The sequence below is a fragment of the Cavia porcellus genome, unplaced genomic scaffold (assembly GCF_034190915.1).
Source record: "Cavia porcellus strain 051 isolate PalLab524CR breed Dunkin Hartley unplaced genomic scaffold, mCavPor4.1 scaffold_20, whole genome shotgun sequence".
In the NCBI taxonomy this organism is placed as follows: domain Eukaryota; kingdom Metazoa; phylum Chordata; class Mammalia; order Rodentia; family Caviidae; genus Cavia; species Cavia porcellus.
This window is the reverse complement of record NW_026947503.1, coordinates 26,937,877-26,960,765: the sequence shown is the minus strand read 5'-3', so window position 1 is coordinate 26,960,765 and position 22,889 is coordinate 26,937,877.

Genomic DNA, 22,889 nt, shown 5'->3' with positions numbered 1-22,889 from the left:
CTTCTTATCTAAAATTGTGTTAAGATGACACATGTCCTTGCTCATCAAGTTGCTTTCAATTACTTATAGCCAGATGCATCCTAACAATTGCAGGATTGGTTTATATGAGGATATGGAGGTATAAAGGTTAAACGACTTTGCCAAGTAGACAAGTCATAGAGCTAGAATTCAAAACCTGTCTAACAAGAGTGTGAACTCATGAAGCTACCACAACAGTTCACCTATAGGACATACTGGTCTAGGCCTCAGAGCCCCAAGGGACCATGTGTGCACAGGGACAATAGGGAAGAATAAAATATAAAAGTGTCTTCTATTTGTGGTGTGCCTTTAACTGATTGCAAATCACTTTTACCTCTGGAAATGCAGAACAGAAGGGAGCTCATAGATCTAGTTCAGATGACTAAACTAGTCCAAAGTCAAATACCAAATCAGTTGAAATCAGATAAGAACTGAATCATGTCCGGTACCATTCTTTCGTGTTATCAAACTTTCAAGGTCATCATAAAATAGGAAGTTATGAATAAACAATTGGATATTGAACTCTGGAACTCAGAAAATAATCAGGGCTGAAGACAAATATTTCAGAATCATCAACATTCTAAGGTCCTTTAGAGCTTTAGGACCCACAGAGCTCCAGAATGGAGAGAAGAAGAATTTGGAAGACTAAATTCTGAGCTACTAGTATTGAGTGTTTACTATATGCCAAGCACTATGCTAATTACTTTATAATATTAACCTTTTAGTCCTAAACAAATTATAAATCAGACATTATTACTGATCCCATGTTACAGATGCAGAAGGCAATGCACAGAGAGAGTTTGTTGTTGCTGATTGTTTATTTGTATCTTGTCAAGGCCACAAATAGTAATTGTGAAGTTGAACTGTAACCCAGGCAGTCTGGTCCCAAATTCCTTATCACTATAACATCTATTCTCAAGTGCTCTGCTTCTGTATGGGCTCAGATTGTAGAGATTAGGTTTCATAATTTAGAGGATGAGTATGATACAATAGTCAATGTCATAAATGCCAACAAGTTGGACTATAAGATTATGATCCATCCACCTGGTGTGCTGCCACCTGAATCAGATTACCCAAATAGCATACCAATTCAACAAAGAACACCATTAAAGCAGAGGTTAACTAAAGAGCAAACTTAACTCCAAAAAACACACAGAGACAGAAGTGATGCCACGAGCTTATAACACCAGCACTCTGAGAGGGAGAGACAGAAGAGTCACAAGTTCAAGCCTAGCCTAGGCAACTCTGACTTAGCTATACCCTCACAAAGAAAAAATAAAAATGAGCTGGAGATATACCTCACTGATTCTAGAGGCCTTAACATCAGTTCCCCGTATCAAAATGTACTCAGAATTTTATAATGAAGTACCTGAAAAAGTACATTTTAAAAATTTGAACATTCAGTTGTACTTTATGGTTTTACATTGTGTTTATCTTTAGTATCACATGGTAGGAGTACTCGAGTCTATACCAGTCTTGTAATTGGAAAGTCCTGAGGGAAGACACCCACTACAGTGGCCCCATTTCAGAATCTCATCAGATCTCTTCACATTATTACAGGAGTTCTTAAACATCTGCCTCTCTCTAATCCTATCTTCCTTGATTTCACTCTCCACAGTAAAGTATAAAAATTTATCAAGTATAAATCTGAGTTTCACTCCTTCTTAAAGTAGCCTCAATCATTCCCATGCTAAAATATAGGTTTCTTGGCATGATCTAAGTCTTGTTTATACCTCTTGCTTCATGTCCTGACCTTTAACACACCAGAATATCAAAGTATCCTTTATCTCTATCTCTCTCTCTCTCTCTCTCTCTCTCTCTCTCTCTCTCTCACACACACACACACACACACACACACATCTCATGTTTTCGTGCCACTCCTGGGAATGCTCTCCAGTCTTTTACTTCACCATACTTAAAGAGTCTTCAAAATACCTCGCTGCAAAATTTATTGCTATCTCAATAAATTACTAGAACTCTGTGAGTCTTCTTCATATTAATATGATATTAATAAAAATTCCTGATAATCCAACTATATATTGTCTTCAGAAAATTCATTTTAGATGTAAGGGCACATATAGATAGAAAATGAAAAGTTATAAAGAAATTCCATTGGGGTAGTAACCAAAAAAGAGGATTTCTATAGTAATATCAGATAATAAATTTGTACTGCAAATCACATGAGAAAAGAAGAATGTTATATAACAATAAAAGGATCAATTCATCAAAAAGATAAGGCAATTAACATATATGCACCAAACACTTTAGCTCCTAAACATATGAAGCAAACACTGATAGAAGACAGAAGTATTCACTTGACAATAGGAACAAACCAAAATCTCACTCTTGAGGAGGGTGAAACAGACAGAAGATATGGGCAGAAGGACTTGAACATACTATAGACCAATTAGATCAAACACAGAACATTTTAAACAGCAAGAGCAAAATACACATTTTTCTCACATGCATGTACATACATCATACATTCATCCACAAATCAAGTCTCAACTAAATTCTAGTTTTTTGCTATTGTTCATTAGGACTTACAACCCTAAAGTCAACATTTGGAAATTTAATTTCTCTGAGATTTCTAAGATTAAAGAGCCACATGTAGATGTGGTGATAAAGAGAACCAACTAAGTTCAATATTCAGCCCCAGCACCACCCACACTAAGCCCCTTTCCCAAACATCACACATGTGAAAAAAAAAGCCATTTTAGAAATGGATCCCACTAAAGTTATACCAAGTGATACCCAAAGCACATGGAGCAAGGGACAGCATTTCTTAAATTTCTGATTCACAAATCTGTGAGCAATGTTTTGGGACGGTTTGATAGACAAATAGTTAGAATAGTATCACTTCACAGAACTGATAGTTTTTCCAGATTAGGCAAATTTATTAAGCAATTACTTCAGAGATTCAAATAGTTGCCTCTGCAATCTCCTGCAATACCAAAATATAATTTAATTATTATGTGAATCACCTTAAGTTAGTATTAAACTTCATAGGCTTAATAACATATCCCAAAAGTCTACTCTCTGTTCACACGTTAGCTGAAAATTCAGGGTTGCCCAGGCCACCTGGACTTCCAACCAACTGGCTACACAATCCAAGGAGCTGCTATGATTCATGTTCTACAGTTTCTTGAAATGACTCATAGAACTCAGGAAATCACTACACTTACAATTATAATCCCATTATGAAGGACACAAATCTGAAACAGTCAAATAAAGAGATACATAGGGCATAGTGAGGGAGAATCCCAAACCTGAGGTTTTGTGTCCCTACTCTGGAAAATCAGAGGACATCACCATCCTGGCACATTGATGGATTTTCCAAGCAGGAAGCTCTGAACCTTGGTGGCTGGTTTTTACTGGAGTTTCACTACATTGCCATAATTGAATAGTGGTCACAAAACTCAGTCTGCAGCTCCTCTCACTTTCCTAGATGTCAGACTGGCTAAAAGCCCCAATTCTTTTAATCACTTCCTTGATCTTTCTGTTAATCAGCTCCCTCTGAGTCACCTCAATAGACTTAACTCAGGTGTGGTTCAAGTACTCACAAGTAAGAGTTACGCAAAAAATTCCAAGGATTAGAGTACACTTCTGAGGAATAAAGGGCTTTTGTTTAAGCCAGTCAAATTCCCCAGTGTGTAACTCTCCTTCCCACATACATGCATCATGATACTGAGGCTTCCTTCCTACTAGGCTTTGCCAGAGGGGTGCTAGAAGACTGGAAGTAAAAGAAGGAATAGACTTCTGTTTCTTCCTATTTCTGCGGACATCACCCCAGATACAGTTTCCACCCTTAGGACCTTCAGCAGATTGTAGGTTTTACTTATTTTAGCATTCTCAAAAGCAACCTCATCAAGCGCCCTCAAAGACATGGGAATAAACCAGCCCTCAATTAGCCACCACTCCTCCCACCTACTTCAAAGGACCTTCTCTCAGCCAAGAGGCACTGGGACCAGTAAGCAGCATCCCTCTTCAGACATCTGTGCCCCGTACTTCTCTTATATATAACAGAAGAGAGCCTAGGTTTTGTGAAGAGAAATCTAATAACTTGGAAACTACCTTTAAGAAACAGATTATAAAATTATAAATTTTTTGGACTGAATACATTATTTGATATATTTCCTAGCTAGGGAGAACTTTTATTCTGATTAGGCATGAACAAAAGGTGAATGATGCATTTTATAATTTCATACATATTATGACTGGAGAAACATTCCATAGACCAGCATCTGGCTCCCTTCTCTGCTGTCCATTTGGTTACGGTTCTTGGTGCAATAGGATATTTTCAGAACATATTGGAAGGCGTGGCTCTGTAACTTTGTACCACAACTCCAGGTGAGTTAACACAGTAGATGTTGAGAACTTGGACATCAATTTATATATTTACATAAATAATTATGCTAAAAGTGACTGGACCACATAAATATATACAACTAAACTCAAATATAAATGTATTCTCAATTCAACTTCCTCTCCCAAAATATGCCACTGACTATTGCAACACCATCTGACACAAAAAGAAGTATGACACAGAAGAAATTGCAATGCAAAGAGTCAGTGGTTTAATCAATTGTGTTATAATATTTTATTGTTACAAATTTTACAAAAATGTGGGCCCATGAGAACACATTGTTAGAACCCCTCCTTGGACCTTGTAAGGGAGCATGCCAATGAAGGCTCCAAATCTTAAGACTCTTTAGCTTCATGACAGATGCTCTTCCTCAGCAATATGGGAGAAAACTGTAGATATATCCTACTATAATTTCTACTTGACTGTCATGGTTTGTGTCAGTAGGTCCCCCGCCCAAGTCTCATGCAATCATGGACCAGCTGAATTTAGCTTTTGTGATTGGCTTGTTGTTTAGCGCTCAGATTGGTGGTGTGACTGCTAAATTCTCCCAGGGGTAGAGCCACATACAGTGTAACAGAGAGAAGAAGGCATGTCTTTCTCTTTGGATTTTTGTACTTGCTGTTTATGGCAGCCTGCCATGCCACCCTGCTACCTGGAGCCAGCTAAGTATAGACTGAGACCTCCAACCTGTAAGAAATAAACCTTTTCTTCCCTAACTTTGGGCATCAGGTATTTTGTCTCAACAACAAAAGCAAAAGTAACTAAGGCATTGACAGATACAAAGCCATGTTGGAACAAGTGCCCCCTCTACAAGACTGCTACTTTGAGTACTGCTAAATCTATCTTGGGTTTCTAGAATTTAGAGTTTTTAGAATTTCATCCAGCCTAGGGTTTGACCTAGAGGGAAAAGTGTGTAATTTACATTTACTAGTATCCGAATTCATCTTACATTGCCTTTTGTTTCCCTTTATTTTCTATTTCCTGTTCAACATGAATTTCATTAAGGGCCAGTAAAACTATGATCACATCAATAGCTACCCTCTTTTCCTCTCTGATTTATATATAATCTCTATCCCCTGATACCTGCATCTTGTTGACCTTTTCAAAATTAAACTCTCTTTAAAAATCTATGCTCTTACAATAGAAAGACTTTTTAAAGATTCTTTATTTTTGCCACCTATTAACTTGTTTATTTTTGGCTAATTCATTGAAGATGATAGATTCAATGAATGGAGGATTGTGGAAGCCTAAGAGAATTATGAGATCAGGGCTTAGTTATTGCTATTATCTTTATGTTTTATCTAGTCAGATTTCTTTGTGAGGTTTTAGAATTTCCAGATTCAGTTTATACTTTTCTCAAGAAAATTACAAAGTAAGATTATCAAATTCTTGCCAGATACAGCATGAGTAACTGTATTATTTAGCTTTCCGGTTACTGAGACAAAATACCCAACACTCACAACTTAAAGGAAAGGTTTAGTTTGGATCATGGTTTTAAGAGATTCAGTCCATGGTAGAAGGGGGCTCCAAGGAAGAAATGCAGCAGAACAAAGCAAAGCCACTTAGTTCATGGTGGCTGGAAAACACAGCAAAGGAATGGTCCCAGAAAAGAATAGATTAGGAACCACATGTAGACCTCAAGGTCATACCTCCATGACCAAACATACCCAGAAATATGCTTTGCTAATCTACTGGCAGATCCCAAACCAATCAAGGTGACATAATTAAACTTAACCACCATAGTGACTAATTTTCAAGATGGTATATATGGCTTTATTTATTTACTCAAAATCTAGTGTGGACATACTATCTTGAAGCCACATGTCTAAGAGATATGATCAAAATATATAATGTTTAAATTTTAAAATTCATTATACTAAAATTCATTATACTTTGCTTGATGCCCCTCAAAACCTCCTCTCTCATTTGAAATACACTGATCTCATCCTTCTTACCACTTCCTGCAGCAGTCCTCAAAGTCATCTTTACGAGATGTGGTCAAAAAATATGATGAATGCTAGTGCCAACTGCCATCCATCAGAAAGGCAGCCTCATACAAATATTAGGATGTGTCCTCGCCCACCTTATTCATCGCATTGGCACTGTGAAGCTCATGGTTCTTCCCAAAGTCAAACTGATCATGAAAGCTAAATGCTTTAAATCAACTCAGGACATTGAGGCAACCACAACAGCCCTAGCAACATGGAAGAAAACTCCCAGAACTACTTCCAAAAGTGGCAAGAAGGGCGGGATAAGTGTGTTTGAGATAAGGGAGAGTAGTTTAAGAAAGATGAATGAATATATGTATTTTACTATAAAAAATTTTTTAATTTAAGCATTAACCGTATTTTTCGATCACACCTGTAACACTGGCTTGTTGAGAGATTTGAGTATGAAGACACAGACATAAACATAGTGTGCAGCAATTAAAATTATTAAAACTTAGAAAGTTGGAACTAGAAGACAAAGAGTTGAAATTAAGATTTTTGAGGGTAGTGTATCAGCTGACTGGTTCTAGTGCCTTTGATCTTGGAAGGAGATGCCTAGAAAATAACAATGAATAAGTATTGTCCCTCCCCTTCACTGGTTTGTGTTTCTGGAAAGAATCAAATTCAAAAGACCACTCTGATTTTACATATTCTACATAGAATGCATCACCTCCTGCCTCATGGCTAGCGTAACAGTCATGGATGGCTCCCTTTATTCCCTACCTCCATAAAACCCTAGGCTCAGCTAGGACACATTTATAACCCGAGCACTGAGGTAGGATGAGGCAGTTCAAATCTCACCTGGGCAGCTTTGTGAGACCCTATTTCAAAATAAAATATAAAAAAGACCTGAGGATATAGCTTACTACAAAGGTTGGGCTCAATCTCCAGTGCATAAAAACAAATAAATTAAAAAACACCAGATTTCTCTTTTTTGTGTTGCTTGAAATATTCCCCTTTAATGATCATTCTCCCTTCTGCAATATCCTGGAAAAAAAATCATCCCCTTAATTGTCCCAGGCATTATGCTGCTGATATTGATACGTTCTCCTTAAACAGCAGCCTCTGGGCTAGCTGGGAGTCATGACCACATGCCACTGTGCCATCATACTGCCAGGGGGCACATGTGAAGGATCTGGACAATCCTTTCCATGAGAGGACTGTCCTGAAGTCAAAATAAATAAATAAATGTATACAGACAGACAAACAGACTTTCCAGTAATGATAGTTATGCTTTGGGATCATTGATTTTAGAAAATAGACTATGACAAAATCATTTCCCTAATTTTAGTACTTTGTAACACATTTTATCTTATTTTATTTTATTTTATTTTATTTTATTTTATTAATCCCAAAGAAACTTTACTTACGTTTGTTAAATTCAAATCTATGCACATAGGTCAAGCTGGTCTATTAAGAGCCATGTTTAATGCCTTCACACCTTTGCAGTGTTTTAAAGCATATCTGGGTCCCTCGGAGATAGGCAGACTACAAATTGAACAACTGACTTCATTTCAGGTCACAGTAAAATTGTGACAAGAAAGGGTTTGATGTGGCCCTCTAGGCAGTGTCATAATGTACGGGGCTGTGACTTCCTGTCAGAGGGCAGACTTCATGAAGCAAAGGCTTTTTACTCGTCCTCCCCTTCAATCCCAGCCCTGGATCTAGGGGACAGAACAAGAGCCCCAGGGCTTCCTTTATTGGAACCCATAGAGGAGAGTCTCCCTTAGTCCTCTCTGTGCCCCCTACAAACATACACACTCACACACACATCCACACAAATACATTCACACAAGTGTATACGCCCTTACACTCACACATACACACATTCACACACTCAGTCACTCATTCTCTCACACACATATTCACAATCACACACTTTGTCTCTGGCTCCAAACCCAGGATCCTGCTCCATGGTAACCTTAACCCCTTTGGAAGAGGGATCAGTCTCTTCTTGGAGGTCTAGCACCTCCCCTCTCCTAGGGACCCACCTGAGATGAAGGGGAGGGGAGAGGCCACCCTGAAGTTAATCAGAGCTGCTAGGCATCCAGCCGGAGTTGCAAACTTACAGCAGAAAAGGAGAATCCAAATTTTTGAGAATACAACAACAGGTTTGCAGGCATTTCCAAACTCATTGTAAGGTAAGATATTTTATAAGTATTATCAGAGAAATAATGCATTGATCACAATTTATATACCATAAAATAGAGGTATATACTCTCCTCCCTAAACCATATAGGAAACCCCACACACAGTTTTTGGACTTCACTAGAAATAAAATTAATATTAATTTAATATTTAGTCAAAATATTTTTAAAACAGGCTTTGCATCATTTGAAATATACAGTCACCCAAAGTTTGATGTTGGTCACACAAATATTCCAGAGTAGATTCTTTTATTGTGTTTTCTATAGCCACATCCCAACTTTATACAGGATTTTATTTTCAATCCAAAACTGTAAAAATCAGTTACATTTTTTAGCACTCAAAATTAGACAAACATACCCACATTTATATTAACCCTTGAAATTTTAATGGGGCTAGAGGCATATTTGGACTTCGAGTTTAGAAACAATTCTGACAATTTTATACCTCAGTATCTGAGTTTAATTTCCTTCCCCAAGATCAAAGTGTACATTACTGCAATGGGTGTAGAAAGAGCCAAGAGCAGCTAGATGAAAACGTCCTGTGTGTATATTAATGATTTATGTGAGATACAGAGATGAGTTGTGATTTTTATGGACGGAAATTATTTTTCCTTCTGTTTAATATTTAGGCCGTGTCTCCTCTGGCATCGGAGCCCGTTATCTTTCTCCTCCTCCTTCACACTTTCCATAAGCCTTCTGGTTTCACAGCAGACACATTATAAATCTTCTCCTTCTAAGTGTCCCACATATGTTTCATTAAAAGTGTTTGTTTCTTTGATCAGCTTGACGTTTTTAATGTGAAAAAAATAATAACGTTGTTGCTTGGCACTTGAATATGGGAGGCCCCCGAGTGAAGAGTGGTGTCCTGAGGGTCCCTGCTCTGGGGCTTTCAGTGGGGACCTCTGAAGCTCCAGCAAGGTGTTGGCCCACCCCTCCATGGCCTTAGTTAGCATAGACGAGATGAGGTAGAAACCGTTCCTGGTATGTCTGTTTGCTAGGCTAGGGCTGCCTTTAAAAAGTTCTGAATGGCTTAAATAACAGAAATTTAATGTCTTCAAGATCAAGGTGTCAGTAGGACTGATTTCTTCTAAGATCCCTTTCCTTCACGTGTAGATGGCTGTCTTGTTCCTCTGTCCTCACCCAGTCTTCCCTCTGTGTGTGTCTGTGCCCTAACTTCGTCTTTCTTAGAAGGACCCCAGTCATGTGGATTTGGGCCCAACTTAACACCTCCCTTTAACTTAGCTACTTCATTCCAAACTTTATCTCCAAATACGGTCACATTCTGATGGACTGTAACAAGGAATTTGGGGGGCAGCAATTCGGTTCATCATACCCTGGTATTTATTGTGCTCAGGCAAAATACATGAGAAAGATGGAGATAGCAAGCAGCTGGGGAGAGACAGTCACCAAGGCAGCCCTTGGCAAGGCAGAGTGGACATTCCCACAGCGTGCCCTTCATCCGTTAGGAGCTTGACTCATTGGCACAGAGGGCTGGGCATCTGCACTTCTGTAGGCAAATTAAGCCATCCCAGCGAGGGCAGCTCTGAGTCACCAGCATCTTCTGGCCCTCTGAGGAGCCTATTGCCCAGCAGGGGGAATGATGCAGTGTGCGATAAGGGTGCTAATTTTCCCTCTTCTTCTTCCTCTTCCTCCTCCTCGTTTCCCTCCTCTTCTTTCCTCTTCCTCCTCCAGGCCATCATTGCTAGTGATAAACTCAAAATAATTTCACAGAAACCAGCGTTTACTTGTAGCCCTTGCCCCCCGGGGGCCAAATGACTAAACTTCCTTTGAGATCCAAGAGGCATAATTTTTTCTAAATAAAAGGTCATGCCACTAAAGCACTCTGCCCCCCACCACACACACACAGTGTGATTTTCTTCAAAGAGTGAGAAGCCACCACACATCAGGATTCCTAGGGTTCCATCTGGGTCTTATATACTGTTCTCACCACTTAGCATATGAGGTCTTTATTCTTCAGTTGCCATTTTTAAATTCCTTCCCAGACCATTCTGGCTCCACAAAATTTGACGTGAGTGTCAGCAACCATTTCACACACAGAACTACTCTGTGTTTGAATCAAACCACTAGACTTTTGTAGACTGCATAGAGCATTGTTTTTAAATTTGATCCCTCTTCCTTTGTCTATCTCTAAAGTACATTTACTCTGAGCTCAAAAGTGTACTCAAAGACTTGGAAACAAATAGCATGCTACCACAATTCACAGAAAAATGTAGTTGCCTGCTTAGCACAAGTAATAAGGAAGAATGGAGAAGAGGGAAGGAATAGCACCCCAAGCTCCCAGTCACAACTTTACCACTCTCTTCCCTGAAGGTTTACGTGTTAGGAATACGTTCGCCCTCACCTCTTCTATCACAAATGTAAACAGTTCCGGAAGTGGGGAAAGGCACGTACAGAGCAGTACATGCCCACCGTGCTATTCACATCTCATAGCCCTGATCATACTAACAAAGACATACTTTGCTTCTCTTCCTCTGCAAGCACAGTTCTCATAACTAACATTATTGTTAAGTCTATGCTTCTCCCCACTAACTTACGTCATTCCAAAGGGAAAACTATTTACTGTAAGACTCCTTGAGGAGTAACACATGGACAGCGGCTCTGACAGGCAATCTCACCAGAACTGCGTACCACATCCTCTGAAGGGTGCTGCACAATCAGAAATTACCTCAGTGCAGCTAGTGGGCTATGGGATTCATGGAAGGAAGGGCAGAGATAAACAGTATGTCACTATATTCTATGATATTTCTATAAATAGTGAAAAAATTTATTTGTAAGACAGTGAGTTCTGGTCCAAATGCCACCACTGATTATTTATAAAACCTTGCAGTCTTCTTCCTGTTTAGATTTGCTTGTTTGTCTGAACCGTGAACACAGTAAATTCCATTGTCTCTGGTCATTTTTGTCATCTCAGATGATCTTGAATAACTGAAGGGAACTTAACACCGACCAGTTCTACAAACATAAAAAATTCATTTAACTTCTTTAACCTGCATTTATAAATCAGGGATGATAATAACTAAAGTCAAAATGGATCAAAGATATAATTATTAAAACAGAAACACTAAATCTACTGGAAAAGAAAGTATGCAGAAACCTTGAAATACAAGGATAGGTAGAGGATTCATGAACAAACCACAAACTGCACAGGAAGTACCCAAAGAATCAACAACTGGGATCACATCTTATTAAAAAGTTTTTGCACATCCAAAGAAATTACCAACGAAATGAAAAGAAAACCCAAAGATTGGGAAAAGATTTTGACAAAGAACTTCTACTTAGAACGTATAAACAATTGAAAAAATCAGGACCCCAAATTTAGAGACCCAATCCAAAAATGGGCGTCTGAGATGAATACATACTTCTCAGATGAAGAAATACAGCAAATAAATATATGAAAAAATGTTCAACGTTATTCATCATTCAAGAAATGCAAATTAAAACAGTACTTAGATTCCATCTCACCCCAGATAGAATGGCTAGTATCAAGAAGTGCTTGCCAGGCTATAGGGGAAAAGTAACCCTTCTCCACTGTTGCTGGAAGTGTAGACCGGTGCAGCCATTGTGGAGATCAATGTGGAGATTCCTCAGAAGACTAGGATTAGAGGTTGTATTTGACCCCGCTATTTCCATTCTGAGTATTTTCTCAGAAGAATTAAAAACATTACACCGTAGTGATATATGTGTGCCCATGTTTACAGCAGGACAATTTACAACACTTAAATCTTGGAAACAAGCCAAATGTCCATCAACTAAGGAAAGGATAAGAAAAGATATGATATTTTTATACAGTGGAGTACCACTCAGCTATAATGAAGGATAAACAAAAGGCTTTTATAGGTAAATAGATGCAACTAGAGACCATACTCATAAGTGAAAGAATCAAACTCACATATGTAAACATCATATCATCTCCCATTTTAAGAAACTGGAAGAGTAAATAAGATCCAAAATCTACAATAGATATAGTGAAAGAGAAAGAAACTGCTCAAAAGGAAAAAACAATTGGGATGGGGGAATGGAAAAAAGAATAAAGGGAAAAGAAAAATATATATATATAAATGTAATAACAGATAATTATACTGCTAATTTCTTTTAGTTCATTGAACAGAATGGTTTGTACTTACATTGTTTGATCAATTTTGTATGCCTACTATCTTGTAATCTGAGCAACTACTTTGAAAATAACAATACACAGTATATTAACCATTGTTAATTTCCTATTGCCCTGTTTTGAAATTCTGTGTCATTGCTTCTATTGCTTTATTCTCCTTAAAATAAAAATTTGTAGAAAATGCTAAAAGATAAGGCTATGTAACAGGAATAAAATTATAAGCATTTTAAAAAGCTAAGACAAAAAATTAAAAGATAATGATAAATGCAGATAAGGCAAAGAGGATTGCAAGAAAAATTAAAACTGCAACACAAAAATTAACATATTCACTGGAATCAATGAAATGCTAGATTTAAAGCTGGAAAAAAAATCTGAGATAATGCTCAGGATATAGTTGAAACTTTCCTGGAATTTGGAGAAAAACTTACACAAGAATAAAAATTATGAGAAATACTTTAGAATTGACATTTTAGTCTTGCATAACTAAAAAACATATACAGAAACAAAGAAATTAATGAAAATAAATTTACAGTGTATTTCTTAGTATTTCCAAATATGGCGGCGCACACCTGTGACCCTGGCACTTGAGAGGATGAAGCAGAACACTTACCATGAGTTCAAGACCAGCCTGGCATGCTCAAAGAGTTCAAGTCCAGCCTGAACTACAAAGTGAGATTCTGTCTCGAAAAAGAAAAGACTTGAATATTTAAATGAGTCACAATACTGTAAAAAATTCATGAATAGATAAGAATATTAGACTTACTGTTGCCCTTTTTTTTGTGTGTGTGTGTTTTGTTTTGTTTGGTACTGAGAATTGAACTCACGATCTTGAACTTGCCAGATAGACTCTTACCACTGAGCTATGTCCTTGGCCCCTGCATTTTTCAGTTATAAGGAAAAATAAAAGCAGTCTATGAAAATGTGGGCAAAAAAGAATTAACTAAGAAGACACAAAAATCAAAATAGGTGAGTTAATTTATGTGCAATACTAAATGCAAGAGGACAATGACACAATATCTGGAGAATTTTGAGGTGGAAAGTTGGTGAACATGAATTTTAAAACAAGCCAAATTATTGTTTTTGTTATAATAGCAACTTAATTATGTCATGTGCAGGTACAAATTCCCTGTGATGAATGTGATCACTATGTATATCTAAAATGTACCAATCACAATCATTTTGGGGGGAAGGGAAACAATAGTGATTTAAGACAGTATGAGATATATACAAGCTCAGGAAAATAGGACCATTACCTTCATCCAAAGAAATACATATTACAACTGACCAACAAGCTAAAACACAAACCAAAAATGAGACCTCACAAACTAAAATCTACTGATACACTCTCTATGGCCTGAGAATTGGTGCACGTCCTCCAACTCAACCTGGGTGGGTTGGTTTAGAAAGGAAGGATTTAGGGAGCTAATTAGGGACTGGGGGAGCTCAGCATGTCTTCGGGAGTGGTATCAGTGCCTTAGAAAAGAGGTTGAAGGGAGTCTGCCCCTTTGTGGGAGGACACGGAATGCCATCTGAATGTGCTGGTGCCTTGATTTTGGACTTTCCAGACTTTAGAACCGTGAGCAGTTACCTTTCTATTGTTGATAAATTACTGAGGCTGGGGCATTTTATAGCACCCAGAGCAGACTAAGATGTGGTATGAAAGGCCTGTCTGGCTGCTGTTTAGCCACCAAGACCAGCCAAACCTGACAGATGCAGCAGTAAGGTAGGGATCAGCTTCTCCAAGCTGGACCCTTGGCTCCCAGGCTCAGAGAGACTCAGAGGAGCCCAGAGTGCAGGGCTGTGCTAATGTGTTCTGCTCCCGCCCTCTCTGTGATCCACGGAATTCCATGTTTACATCATTTGTGTAACACAATTCTGCAAACTTGTTGGCTTCAAAAACAAAGTTTTCAGTTGTTAAAAGGAAAGACGAGTGGTTAAGGACTATATGAGTAGAACAAAGACCAGATATTCAAAAACTCTGGGTTTGAAACTCAACTCCACTACCTACTAACATATGATGTTGAACAAATGATCAATCTCTACCATTTTTGGACTGGTTTTGGACAGTTTTTAAATTCCATAATCCACCTTACAGGTTCTTGTCAGGACAAACCAGACAAGATATGACAGAAATTCTTAATGTGACATGTTAGTCCATTAAAGAAACTGCATCATAATTTATATTGTGTTTAGAGTCTGGATTCCCTCACAGGATGTACATTGACATGCTACAGAAATAGTTTTTGAAGGGAAATTTTGCCACTCACTAGGGCTGGACCACCCAGCCACTTACACCTTGTGGTACATACAGAAAAAGTTACTTGGGGTAAATGGAAGTATCTAGTCTGGTCCAGGAGCTCCAACCCTCAGAGCTCATCCAGGCACCCAGAGGGATTAGGAAATAAGTATATTAATCCACATGTAACCCACTCATAACACACCAGTAGGGAAGTTCTGTAAAGATCTTCATTTCTAGCCCTTAATATAGTTACGTTCTAGATATTGCTACCTGAGAAGCATCTCTCAGAAAGCTATGCCCACTTGCTGTGTCTTCCAGAATGCAGATACACTATATAATCCCAATATCCATTTCCCCTTGCCAAGCGATAGCCATCCAGCACATCACTGTTCTGCATCTTCACCCAAATCTACTTTCCCCTAAGTCACACTGTTTACCAGCTTAGCACAACACGCTCACAGTATCCCCTGAGGGTACCCCAATTCAACCTCAATAGCTTTTGAAGGCAATTTTTCAAGCGTTAGAATTCTCTGAGACATGTTTGTGCTATGCTTAGAAGAAGGCTATCACCTGTATATGCCCTGTAATCCCAAACTGTTTAAAACAAAAAGTACAATGAAAACAACTCTCTGAAAGTACATATTCCACTAGATTAGCAGTTTTCTATAAGCAATAAATGATCTTTTCTGCCTTTCTGTATTTTTGAAATATTTTATGAGGAATAATATTGCTTATTTTTACTGAGGTAGCATTTACGTAACAGACACAAATCTCAAATATGTGCCTCAATGGATATTTAATCTGTGTACATTCAGGTGTTCAATATTCAGATAGCAAGCGTTTTTCTCTCTCCCAGCTTCCTCAGACCCCATCGCAGTCTGTGAGGCCTCCTGAAACTAACCATCATCTTGCCCTTCATTACCATGGACCGGTAGCATTATATTCATGTAATGCAGGAAAATGAACTTTATGTTTTAAATTAGAAGAAGTTAAACAACAGAATGTAAATAGCCTAACACAGAAATGCTTTTTCTTAAAACACTGAATGATAATTGTGATTATTTTGTGCCTACAAAATAGATCTTCTGGAAAAGCATCTCCATATGAGAGAAGTAATCCACATGAGTTGAAAGTTACCCTCCATAACTCTGCAGGCTGAGTTCAAAATGGCAAACTCTGCCATATTTGGTATACACAAAAAGTTATGATTCGGATGAACTTGCAGAGTTTTTAGTTCCTCCAGAGAGACTTGCACGAACAGACTCCCCTTGAAGACTTCTAATAATCATCAGTTCTCAGTGAGCAGAACTGGTTTGCTCTAATACCTTTTTTTAAAATACAGTTACATGCCTTTGTCACTTTCCCGATGTTCAACCTGAAGAGGTTAAAAAAACTTTTCTCTAAATTGCCCTAAAGGATCCAAGGCAGATGAAAATGTATCTTCTTTGAATAGGTGTGACACCTTTTCCAGAGAGTGAGTTTCCATAACTTCCTCTCAGATCTGAGCAGTGTCGTGGAGAGTCTTCTTTTGTGTGATCAAGTTCAACATCAAACAGAGTTTAGTCTTTTCTTTCCCAGCATCCCCTAAATGGAGACAGCTAGTGCTGTCAATGTGCTCTGCTTCATATACCTTCTTACACCTGAAAGCAAATGTCAAAGTTTCCCCTCTGACATCACTTATTAAGTTTAAACAATGTCTTTTCCATATGGAAGTGATTTTGTGGAACTTCAAACACTTGAGGCTCTCTGTCATCGCCCCAGATTCTCCACATGTGGTGAAGTGTGGACAAGAGTCACAGTGTGAATCTGAGCCGTGCTCCTATAGAAAAGAGTCCCACTGACGCACAGGATGTGTGCAGCTCCGCCTCCCCCGCACCAGCGTCCTCTCCTGATGGCTTGGCTTTGCTCACTGACCTCCACTCTGCCGCCAGATCTCTTCTTCTCCATACTGAACATTTGCTTTTCTTGACATTGTTATTTCTGGAGTCTCAACATCCTCCCTCAAACCCTGCTAGATCCCCTGAGGGGCTTCTCTTCCCTTTCCCTTATCTCATGGTAGCTTCCTTTTCCTAAACATGTTTTGGCCAACATTTCTGTTCCTCTGTTTTTCAAATCTGGCTCCCTGACCCTGTTGAATACATCCTCCCTTCCCTTCAATCGCTGATAGCTCTTCCAAGCTGTGTCCCTACCACATATGACAAGGCTCTTTCTAAAAGTAAATCTCAAAAACACATGCAGAATCTAGCTCTCCTTGGCTTTTCAGTGACTGTTCAAACAATACCATCCCAGAAGTCTCATCAGCCAATACCTGCTGTGTTATTTTCTAGACCCTGATCCCCCTAGGTGTCTGCTCTTGCCCCGTGTAATATTCTACACTATAAGTTATAAACTGACCTTAGACAGTTTTTGGAGATTTTCATAATATAGTCAAAGATTTTATAATATTCTGCCATGAAAGGAGTCAGCATTTTGAAGGCAAAACAGAATGGGTTTCAATTCCCAGTCAAGTAACAACTTCCCTGGAAACAATTTTCTTATCTCAAATGAAGACGATAAAAACTACTTCTCGAAACAATTGCTGAATAAAATGAAGAAATAGTCCCTGAATAAAGTTACTTTTGACAGATAGGACAAGTGTTTTATATTCTGCAGCCATTCCTTTCTCTGTAAAAATGTAACACCGTTGAACACAGACACATGTACACACACACACACACACACTCACTGATACACACCCTCCCACACACATATACACACCTACAATCAACCAAACTCTCTGGACAAACACCAAATTAAGCAGTCTGTGCTATTTTTTACAGCTTTTCTTAAGGCAACCATCAGTAATGAAATTCCTCTCTTCCCCCAAACTCTACCGTTAGGCTCTCTCACAAACTTTAGATGTATGTAGCCTTCCCCTCTTCCTACTGATAAGACGGTACCATGTGTTTTGGTCACTTCTTGACTTCACAAATGTAACTGCTGTCCAGATGGCCTCTCCTCTCTCCATGCTTCTCAAGTCTAGTAAATATTAGAAGCTGTTGCCAAGATTCTTTCCCTCTGGTCATTCTGAATCTAGCTCAAGCCCCTGCCGGTGGCTTTTGTATTCATATTTCACAGAATCCAACATATCTGCTATCAGAAGTGAAAGCCATTGTTTCCCAAACATTTTCAGTTACTACTTTGTTCTAAAATTTTACTTTCACTTTTTTCTTTCCTCTTCTTCACCCATACCTGGAGTTTTATCATTCATGCTCTAAACTTTCCTTTCCTCATTCAAAAGTATTCCTGAAACAGCATCAAAAAAGCCAATACACTGGGTGGATGAGCACACTCCTACTCTACCTCAGCACTTGAAGGGCTGAGGCAGGAGGGTCACTGCAATTTTAAGGCCATCCTGAATTACATTAATGAGTTCAAGGGGCCCCTAAACTACCAGTGAGATCTTGTCTCAAAACAAAGGCAGACGGACAGACAGAGCAAGTCACTGATAGCTATGTTATGACAGTTAATCATTTATATACTGTAAGGCCTTTTAAAGGATAATGTGATTATTCCGGTGCTGAGAAATCTTGCAAATATATATTGTTTATCAAAGAAAAAGAAAAGTGTGGAAAAATGCATATAGTTGTATCCTTTTAATGATATGTGTGTGTGTACACACACAAAAAGAGACATATTTGCATATTTTTGTGCAAGGATACACAGGATATTATTTTAAATGATTATCTTTGAGGAGAGGGACCTTTGTTTACTGTTTGAATTTTCTAGCCACATGCCTTAGTTATCTATTTTTCTAATGTAATCAAGAATGATCTGGGTAGAGGAACAATGGGAAATTTTTGTTTCATGTTTTACACTATTCAACATATTAACATCTAAAAAATTACACTTAAATATAAAAGTAGTGATGTCCCCATTCAAAAGATTCCAGTCTGAAAGGGATTATTGAAAGAAGCCAACCAAGATCCATCACAGCCCCTAGGTTAAGAGTGTTTGGTGTCTTCAGATGTGACGAGACCCCACACTGTAATGGTCGCCGAGTTGCAAAAACAGAAATGCACCAGGGGAAAGTGCACTGGAAACAAACATGAATCAAAGATAGTGCCTGTCCTTAAGGCGTTTCTGCCTAACAATGGTGTCATTGCTGCAACAAAGCAAGACAGTGTGGGAGGAAACCTGTGGCCCAGCAAGGAAAGCCCTAGGAAGTGGCACTTGAGGGAGGCCCTGTATTTGGCAGGATGGACTTAGGTTATGCTGCACAAACAAATTGGCCCTGACGTCTCAGTACTAACACTATCAGAGATGATTTCACGCTCCTGTGACTCCTGCTGCACCATGTCTGGGCAGTTATCCATATTTTCTCACTTAATCTTAGGACAATTTTTCTTAGACAAAATGCTAAACTAGGTAATTTGATTCTTAAGATCCTTTCACTTCTTTCTTCTTCAATATAATCTTTTTGCTTTCTCTTCGATGTTAACAAGCAATTTTTGTTTTGTTTTGTCTTGCTTTGCTTTGCAGTGTTTCGCTCTGGGAATGTTGGATAGAACCCAAGGGTTCACACATGGTGGAGTGTGCTCCATCCTCAGCCTCTCCAACCTGCATTACTGCATTTCCTACTCATGCACCCAAGCCACTCTCCCAGAATCAAAACTTGCCTGGACTGTGTGTCACTGTCAGCTGTTGGAGGGCTGGGATGCAGCATAGGTCATGCCACGCAGTGTGAACAGCAAGTAGATACGTGCCATTAAAAAAGGATCCACCATGATTTGAAAGACAAATACAGGGAGACTTCTTGTCTGAAGCAATCCCAGGATCCTCATCTAACATCAGAGGCAAAGATCTGCCCAGAGAATGATGTTAGGCTGAAAAGGATCCATTAGGAAGAGTTTCAGAAACTCCTAACACCATTGTGCTAATTATCCTCTACAGAATTTCACCTATCAGATCCGTTCTCCTCCCTTCCCGTCTGCTCCATGTGTAGAAAGAGTCGTGTGTGTGTGTGTGTGTGTGTGTGTGTGTGTGTGTGTCACTTAGCACCTTCTCCCTTGTTCTCTGGCTTCAGCAATGCGAGTAACTCATCGATGACCAGAAGGCAGGAAAAGAGAAAGATCAAGGGATTTATTCCCCTGGCTTGCTCCCTGCCTTGCTATAGTGTGACACTGGTTATGTTCCCCAGCCTAAAGTTGTACTTCTGCCCGGCAGTCCCTTTCCTAAGGCTTCAGTGCTCACTGGCTCTAGGGGCAGCTGCCCCAACCATCTCTTTGCCTCTTCAAGCTTAGATGTGGTAGCAACACCTCACAGTTGCTGAGCCCTGGGTTCCTCCTCTCCTTGCTGTGGTTCTCTTACTCCTGTTTTCACTTGTCTTGAATCATCCTCTTTTCGTGCTCTCTTTAATTACCTGTAAGTGTGTCATCTGTCTCTTACCAGGATCCGCCCAGCTCAGCTCTTCAGCTTTCCTCAAAATAAAGGACTATGCAGCTTCAAAATAAATTCTTCTGTTGGAGCCTTAGTTTCTTAGTTTTTCTCATTGCTGAGACAATATACTTATCATTCAAAGGTAAAAGAGGAAAGGTTTATTATGCTAACAGTTTGTAGAGTTTTCAGTTCATAATTGCCTGGCTCCAAGGCAGGGAAGCGTGACAGAGAGGCATCACAGAGGAGAAACAGTTCAGGGTGTGCAGAGGGCAGAAGAGCAGGAAAGTAGCAAGCAACGAGTGACAGGCGATCGGTCCCTTTGCTGTGCTTATATCCTGTCCAGGCTACCTGCCCTTAGAACACGCGACGCTTGCACCCAGGATGTAGAAACCCCGATCTAGTGTTAAACCAAGACTCAATCCCAGCATTGACTGGACTATCTCACGCCCTGGATCCAGCCACTTCTGAAAAGCCCACCGCTGACCAGATGAGGTTTCCAGAGAGACATCAAAATACAAGCCATACACTTTGGGTACTGTTGGAGGGAATACAAAATGTGTACCCAGTGTGGGAAACAGCACAGCAGCTCTGCAAAAAATTAGTGTAGAATCACCATATAATTCAGCAATTTCATATCTATGTACATACCGAAAAGAATTGCAAGTAGAAATTCAAACAGATACTTGTTTAAAAAAAAAAAAGGAATGGAGGAAAGAAGAGAGGAAGGAAGGAAAGAAGGAAAGAAGGAAAGAAGGAAGGAAGGAAGGAAGGAAGAAAGAAAGAAAGAAAGAAAGAAAGAAAGAAAGAAAGAAAGAAAGAAAGAAAAGCAGGCCTGTTGCTTGCTGCTCTCCGCTCACCCTGCCATGGACTGTTCCTCCTCCATTGTGCTTCCCTGCCTTGGAGCCAGCTGAGTGTAGATTGAAACTGCTACAAAGCCTGAGATAAAATAAACCATTTCTCTTTTAATTTATGGGGATCAGAGTCTTGTGTCTCAGAACCAAGAAAGTAACTAAGAAAAAAACCACAGATATTTGTATACGTGTACCCAAGTACATAGCTGTATTATTCACAGTAGTCAGAAGTGAAAGCAAGCTAAGTGTTTGCCAGTGGATGAATACATAAGCAAAATGCCGCAGATACAATAGACTATTGTTCAGCCTTAGAAAGTAAAGAAATTAGTAAAGATCTCCAGTGGACTTGCTTTGAAATCTGTATTTCTTTAAATTGTTTTTTTTTTAATTGTTTAGTTCTGTTTTGATATGTTTAATCTTACCCTCTTTAAGATAAAAAACAAGCGTGTAGGACCGATAACCATATTACTACTAAGTTTTTGTTAGATCATTGAGCAGAACTGTTGGCAGTGTCACTTTACATACTTTAATTTTACGTCATTTTACATACTTTAATTTTGTAACCTGAACAACTATTTCTAAGATGACAAAATGTAACTTATCAACTGGTGATTTCTTAGCATTTATTTTTCTGTAATTCTGTATTATTTCTCCCCTTTTTTATACCCATGTGTTTTTTTGTTTGTTTGTTTGTTTCTTTCTCTTTAAATAAAAAAAAAATGTAAAGAAATTGTGATATATCCCACAGCACAGATGATCCTGGAGGACATTAGGCTAAGTGAAATAAGCCAGGCCAAAAAGGAAAAATGTTGTATGATTTCACTTGTATGAGGGTAGTCAAATTCATGGACACAGAAGATAGATTGGTGTTTGTAGGAGCCAGGGAAAGAGGATGATGTAGGGTGTTGTGTAAAGGGAACAGAGTTTCAGTTTGAGATAATGAAAAAGTTCTGGAGATGGATGCTGGTGATGACTGCACATCAAGAAAGTGTTTAAGCTGGACATGGTGATTCAGACCTGTAATTCCAGCACTCAGGAGACTGAGACAGGCAAATATCCCTGAGTCTGAGGCCAGCCTGGGGTACATAGTGAGATGAAGAGCAGCCTGACTGCATAGTGAGACCCTGTCTCAAAAACACAGAAAACTAAAAAACCAAAACCAAAATTAAAATTAAAGGAACTATTTAATACTGTTGAACTAAACTGTACTGTTTCAAATGACAGTGAAGGTGGTAAATCTTGTTATATGCACTTTACAAAATTTAAAATAATTTAATAATTCTTTCATATCCTGATAAACACACATTTTCTCAAGAGGAAACACTACGCATGCTCAATTCAAACAACTCCACTGCATCAGGAAGGAGCAAGTGAGTGAACAAACCCTCACACAAGCGTTCATGAAGATGGGACCCACGTGGCACTAAAATACAAGATGTCATTCTGGGAAAGCTCTAAACCAGTAGCGGGGTGAGCGGCTGTGGACCCAGAAGCCCAGCACTTCACACATAGGCTGCGCTAAGCACAGACTCAGGCAGCAGAGCAAAAACCTAGTTTCCATGCCCTCCCCAGCCGCCTGCTTGGGAGGTTGAGCCCAGGTTCTCAAAACCAAGGAGGCTGCTTCACTTTGCCCCCACCTGGAAGAAGCAAAAGCCAAGAACATCTGAACTGAGAAGTGTAGCTTCCAAATTTAAAATTTAAAAAAGTGTTCCTGGTTAACCCTTTAATTT